Raw genomic sequence first — 7,385 nt, 5'->3', positions numbered from 1 at the left:
TGTCTGATATAGACAAAAATATACAAATATATACAAAATTACACAAGGCATATAAATATAAATACAAAATTATATACAAAGTTCCAAAAAGCTTCCTCTCCTAGAGTCAGAAGATACTCTTTGGCAGAGGGTGCCACAAGTGCTTATGTGCTTGTGGGGAAGAAACTGTCATAGCCACGAGGTTGTTCTAAAAGGTGCAAAATCCCTACAGGCTTTGCCATCCTGTGTAACACCTGACTGCAGGTTTTCCCCTTTGATAAGCAATAGACACCTGCTTACAGACAGAATTGCCACTTGCACTGTGTTGCAGGTCTCAGGACAAGTGTGATAGGTACATTTCAAACTGCCTTGCTCCCCAGACAGCCCTGCTCAGGAGTTTCAGAAACAGATCTGTATCTTGATACAGATTTGGGACACATTAATACAGGAGAACTTTATTCAGTTTATGTCTACATACAGAGCAGCACACAAAATACATTTAATGCATTTACTGGACAAATATGAACATCTCTTAAGTGCATTATTAGAGCTCTCTTAGGCGGCTACAGACTCAAAAACACTCCCCACTTTGGAAGGAATCAAATATACTAAGGAAAATGCATTGCCAGAAATTAAGGCTTCAAGCACAAGGAGCAACTCACAGTCCTGTGCAACATTAAAATTTTTTAATTTTTTTTTTTTTTTTTTTTTTTTTTGTTGCTTCAGGAACACTTATTATCATGTTCTAATTATAAAAGCAGTATTTTGACTGCTTACAAGTTAACCGGGTTTATAGCAAAAATTGAATATAATTAGAAGGTTCATGGTCTTAGACCACAAAAATTCAGGCTACTACTTTTGTGCAAAGCTTCATCGTAAATGGGTCTTTATTTCAATAAAATATATTCTGTTAGTTAGTATCATGAACTCCATCTGCCAAATTGAGAATGAACTCTCTCTGAGTATTTCCCATACCCTGAACAAAAGACTTCAAGTAACTATTAAGATGACGTCTTTTTAGTAGCATAAAACCCTGAAATGCTAATCCATGACAGAAGGAATTAGCATTTCATACACAATAACTTAAAAAGAAGAAAAAATGTTAGCTTATGATTTACTGAATACAAGATTTTGATTCCCATCCATTAAAGTTTTCATCAGACAAGTTACAATTTTTAAATGCATTAGTGTCATAGTTTACATTGCTTGCTTTTATATATATATATATATATTTTTTTTTTTTATTATTATTATTTTTTTTTCCTGAACTGATATGGACTTTGACTAACCAAAATGAAAGAACTTATACAAAATTCTGGCTCTTGCTCTTAAAGAAGTGTCCATTGTCCAAAGGATTCTTGAACTCTGGAAGTCTTGGTGCTGCGCCCACTTCCCTGGGAAGCCTGTTCCAGTGCCCATCCACATTCTGAGTAAAGGTGCTTTTTCCAGTACCCAGCCTCTACTCCCCCAGTGAAGCTTCAAGCTGCTCCCTCAGGTCCTGTCAGTAGTCATCAGAGATAAATGAGAAAGAGTAATGAGTGTCTCTATGGCTTAGAAAGGAACCTGGCCTGACACACAGGTGAAAAGCTGAGGAAGGGGTGAATTCAAGCACCCTCCCAAGCTGGGTTGGTGAGAGGATCTGACAAAGACAGAAATAAAATCCTCCCCTGCCCTACTTCCTTGTACAGGTGGGAAATGATGTTTTCAACAGAGTAGTCTCATGGTTTTATCCTATTTATTCAGAAATTCACCCATTAATAAAGTCTATTTTCATGTTTCAACTTTAGCACATTGTGGAAATATTTAAATGCACATATTTATTATGATTCCTATATTACCAAGTTCCCTATTGCCATATGTATTACTACCCATACAATTGCTTAATTTTAGCTATAATTCAACTAAAAATGATACAATGTGCAGAGAAAAATGAAACCATATTCATTCTACTCCATTTCTACATGCTATGGTAGCCACATAATAAATGCAGTTTGGAGATGGCAGTCATAAGTCAACACCAAACTCTCTGGAAAATGCTGCCCTTCTCAGTTTCCAATCCTTCCTGAAAAAATTCAGCACAATTATGAGAATTCAGAAAAAGAAGTTCCATTTCTACATATGGAATTGCCATCCAATACAGTGTTATTTGACATAATGCTATCATGGGAAAACATACTTGAAGTTAAACATTGCAAAAATTTGGCCAGATCTGTAGATCTTAATAACAGCTCTCAAAATACCAGTTTATATGTACAAAAACTTAATGAACCATACAGTGATCACTTACAGAGGCTGGAACTGCAGTTGGCAGAATGGAGAAAGGGAAAAACATGGTTGTTGCTGAGCCATAACCGATGAGGAGTTAACGCAGAGGGACTGCAGAGACAAAGCAGCACTTCCCCTGGCAGGGTAGCTATTTGTTCAGAGTAAAGGTTACTGCCATTCATTTGACTAAAATGGGCACTGTACGCAACTTAACTGTCAGGCAAGATACAGCTGAATGGTGCTTTTGTTGAAAATTATAAAAGACAATAAATTCAGGTGCAATAAGGTCTGTTTCATACATACCAGGTAACCTGACATATCTTATTTTCCCAGGATAGTATCAACTTGCTGTTAAAATAACCTTGGTATTTTGGCCTCAGAAATCCTGGAGGCAATCACAAATATTTGCTTCTTTTGAGCTGAAAAAGTGATTACCTGGGCTGCAACGTGCTTTCTCGAGACCCTTTACTACCCTGACTTAAAAAAAATATTCTAACATATCTATGGGGGCATTGTTGGTGGAGTACTTCATGGAGACTGATTTCTTGAACATGTCTTCTCTGGGAGCTCTCGATACTTTCCTGGTACAACATATGTATGGTTTGATGCTCAAACTGTGAAAACATGTTATAGTACATGAAAACAGAACAGTCTGGTCCTAAATATGCAATTCCTCTAGTTGGACAAAAAAAAAAAAAAAAAAAAAAAGACAGCTGCTGCCTTCCTATTAACTTTACATAAAAAGAAAGAACAATTTTAGAAGATGAAAATTCAACTGAGTTTAATGATGCAATGACTCTGGGGTCAGATCAAAGCAAATTAGCTGCCTACAGAGTCAGTATTTCACTTGCAAGCTCTCTGCTCCATATTTTGAACAAAAAGCCCAGGACAGACTGCTTTTTTCACCTTTGCACAAAAGTGGCTTTTTTTAAGACCTCATTTTTTTTTAAAGAAGTCCACATTTTTTGAAAGTCTTCATTTTTTTTAAATTAGTGTGGCTGATTACCTTCACAGGTAGGAGAGGCCAAAATAGAGAAGTCCAGATAATTTTGCTTGAAGTCCTTTATGCATCTTTAATTATGTGGCGACTAACAGTTGGCTTGGAGGCCTCACAGTTAGAAGTACTCCTAACTATAATTTTATACCTGAAATATAAGTGATTTAATAACTGTTTATATCATTACCTTGGTTGTATAACTCAGCCAGTCTGGGCCGCTGGGGACACAGGCAGCTATTGGCTGTCTGGCTGGGCGGCTATTGGCTGGCAGGCTGGGTGGCAACCAGTTCAGCCAATCAGGAAGAACCGAGCAGACCTTCAATGCCATATAAGGAGAAGAGCATCAATAGAGGTTGGCTGCTGTCGCGGGACCCTCGGCGCGTTTTGTCGTGTGCTCGTCTCCAACACCAAAGACCTAGTGGCATAATTTTTATTGTGTGTTCTCTTGCAGCATGGTACCTATGTGAGGAAACATCATGGCAACAATTCCATGAAAATATAATATTTGCAAACTGGCTTTTTGTAACTGTGTTTTCACAATGACAAGTCTGCAAACTTACTTATATGCTGTTGAACACGAGCAATATAATGACTCTTGTATCAATATTTCCAGTAATAAAAGCATCTAAGCTTCAGGCAGATACCCAGTAAGGGAAATTTCAGACCACAGAGTAAAATCCTTTTCCAGGATTAAGTAAGTGAAAGTTGAGTCCCAAAAAGAAAATATCGGGCAAGTTTAGCAATGGATGTTGCTGTTAATAATGGCTAACAGGAAGCTTTCTAGCTCTATTTATTTGCAAACTAATTAGAAGGAATTTGAATTGACACTTTGCCAAATATTTCAATTATGTCATACCAAAGGCAAAGATTACAAAACAGAATTTCTTGGTAAACTGGAAAATCTCAAGGTAAGAATGATATTCTTACTGTTCAGAGAATTCCTCTCCTCATCATCACTTAGTGTTAAATAAAAGCAAAATAAAAAGCAACAAACAAAACAACTCCAAACCAACAGGAAAGGATGAATTAAAAGCCCAGGTTTTATGTTACACTGCAGACTGGGTCTTGAATCTCAAAAGGCCTCTTTTATTCTGCACACTAAAAACAATAATGACAAGTGCCGGTCCTGCTGTTCCCTCTGAAAAGGATGGTGGAACAGGGTTTGTTCATAAATGAGCAGAGCCTATTTAAATATTTGGATTAGCAGTAAATAGGAGTGCTTTCATTCACTTGCTTGTCCCTCAGTCTGTGCAGGGAAAATTAGAAAAACTCTACATGACTTGTTTCAAAAGTGAGGTAACATCATTGTGTTGTCTTTACCCTCATCTACTCCATAATTTACCCAATCTATTTTATGCCACCTGTCAAGACCTGCTTGCATGTAACTTAACAAAATTCATGCTCTTCTCAAATTTATTTAAAATGAAGTTCTGTGCAGAAGTTATCTTGATTGCATCTTTTTTACCCTAGTTTTCTTTTTATCTTACACTTTCTGTGTTTAAAAACTTGCTTTGTTAGTCCAGTTTCACCGCTTAGGAGAACAGTGTTACAATACACTGCTTTTTCTTCTCTGCTTTCATTTCCTTTGATTATTCATTTACAAAAGATTTACTGCCTTTATCCAGGAAAAGAACAAATGTTATTCTTCAGGATTTCACTGGTTAGAGATTTTAGCATATCAATTACTGTCTTTTATTTATCTTTTACAGCAATGGAACAATAAAAAGAGCAGCAGTGTTACATGAAAAGGCCAAAAGATTTGAAAAAAGTTAACTCTGGTTTCCATGGGAGGAATAGTTAGGCAAAATCATGCATATCTAGGATTTTGAGAGAGATCTCAAAGTTATAATTAATAATTCTCACTGAAGGCCATAAATAACCAAATGATGGATTTAACAACATGGCTGTGGAAATCCTGCCATCTCTCCTCTGTCTTTGTCACTACTACTGCATTACTACTGAGCCATGCACGCTTCATCCAATGTCAGAAGTACCTTTATATCATTGTGCTGAGTTTTTCAGTGATATGATAACTGGAACCATCCCTTAAAACATAAAACTGTCAAACACCACAATTGAGATATCATAGTAAGTTTGAGTGCAATATTTAAACAGAAAATGAACTGAAGAAGTGACCAGAACCTTGGGTATTTGCTTAACATTACCAGCGTCAGAAAAAAAAAAATCTCTGTAGGAGTTTTGATGTGACATTAAACATGACCTTTTAAGTAACTGATTGAAATAGGATTCTGTAGAAAAAGAAAGACATATATGAAATGTTGAGGTAAGTACTGCATTCACTGCTGTTAGTCTCATTGAGTATAAAAAACTTTTTTTTAAAATAAATGTACTAGCGATAGTCAGAAATTAATTCTAACTCATTATTATCACATAGGCTATTTGCCAGCCAATATTCAAACAACTAATTTTAAAGGCATGTCAATGCAAAATCAACTAATAGACCAAATATTTCAGATGGAGATGGAAGCCAATGATATCATGATTGGCCAGGGATTTCCCAGGGAAAAAGAGAGAGGAACTGTCCCCCAGACTTGAAAAAAGTCAGGTCTCCAAGTTTTTCACCTAGGACCTAACATCCTTGTTTCCCCATCAGCAAGCCTGTCAGAGCAGTATTTTGTACAGCCCTGCTGAGCAGTGTTTATAAAGGAGCCCCCCTCAGAAAGAGGTCTTTACAAAACAAGATTCAAAAGGATCCCTAACTCTCTAGATAATTTTCAAAGACCACCTCTGAGATTTAGAGAACTGAATTTTACCGCTTGTGAACTGCACTCCAGAGTTTGAAATTTCAAAACTGTGCAGCAAAAACACAGATTAAAATCACACTGAAGGTCCCAGTTCTCCTTTAAAATACCCTATTCCCTGTGCAGTCTATTATTGCCCACTAAATTTGCCAGTAAGGTGAAGGTGGGTTTTTTTCCCATGTCCCAGTTATGGTCATGATTTGGTGGCATTTCCACAAAGTCAAAATTAAGGATGCAAGTGCCGACCACGAACAGTACAAAAAGTCTGTTCTTAAAAGCAAATTACTTGGCTTAAAAAAAAAAAAAAAAATAATAATAATAATAAAAAAAAAAATATATATATATATATATATATATATATATATATATATATATATAACGGGTTTGTGTTTGATATTTATTTATGTCATGCTAAACACAATGAAGTCATAATCTTGGGTAGGATTTTTTATGAAACACTCTTTTCTGGATTTGATCCAGCTTTTGACCAAAGTCAGAAAGTTGGGAAGATGTATTAATGATCTAAAACTATGTCAAAAGTAATTAAGATTGTGTTGTTTCATTCTCAATATAGGTTGCTGTAAAAAGGGCAAGCTTATTCAGTAGAATAACTAAGGGAATAGAGAGGAAAAAAAATATTTCCCATATCTTCATGCTCTAATTTTTACCTTATTTCAATTTAAGAAAACATTTTCCTTATTTCAATTCAGACAATTACTCATCCCTAAAACTGTCCTTTAAAAATGGGAATTACTCTTTTTGTGAAGTCATATAACTTTATTCCAAATACATTAATGAAAAATGATATTGTATGACCAGATAATTATTTTGTTTAGTTGCAAAACCAGGAATAGAGGACAAGAACACTTTGAGGTTGCCAAACTGAAAAAATTGCTCAGAATAAGACTTGAAGGGAGGGGATTATTGGGATTGGTTTCTGGTCACAGCTTGTACTTCAGCATGTTCTGTCATGCATTAAGTTGTAGGATTTTCTAGTCACCTCTGACAAAACCAGTCAGTACAAATGGCCTTCCTATCTGGAGATTTAATCTAACATGTTCCAGAATAGAAACATTTCTAAATATTTCTTATTACATTACAGAGAATGAAGTACTATATCATGCTTTTTAGCTGTTTTCAAATAGAGATTTGAGATGGCAATGGAAAAAGTATTTTCAAAAGGTTTTTGCAGACTAAAAGGTGGTAGCCTATTGATTGACGAAGCCAGATCCTTATTGAAAATAAGTCAACTTTTGAATGGTGCAATCATTATTTCACCTTTATAAATCAAAGAACAAAATGTAGTGGAAGACTCCAAAGCATATTCACACTCTAAAATACCATTCAGCTTATACTGCTGCAGTCTCATGTCAATACTGCAG

The 7,385-nt window shown here is 35.7% G+C and overlaps 1 long non-coding RNA gene across 1 annotated transcript; it reads right to left on the bottom strand.

The window, feature by feature from the left end:
- Window positions 1-407: 407 nt before the first annotated feature.
- LOC146767648 (uncharacterized) lies at window positions 408-6,307 on the bottom strand. Its single transcript, XR_014954896.1, has 2 exons — window positions 2,267-6,307; window positions 408-1,477 (listed from the first exon to the last, which is right to left on the bottom strand). It is a non-coding gene; the product is annotated as an uncharacterized LOC146767648 (long non-coding RNA).
- Between the last annotated feature and the right edge of the window lie 1,078 nt (window positions 6,308-7,385).

The sequence above is a fragment of the Lonchura striata genome, chromosome 4, assembly GCF_050655825.1.
Source record: "Lonchura striata isolate lonStrDom1 chromosome 4, ASM5065582v1, whole genome shotgun sequence".
Classification (NCBI taxonomy): domain Eukaryota; kingdom Metazoa; phylum Chordata; class Aves; order Passeriformes; family Estrildidae; genus Lonchura; species Lonchura striata.
This window is presented reverse-complemented; position numbering and strand designations above follow the sequence as displayed.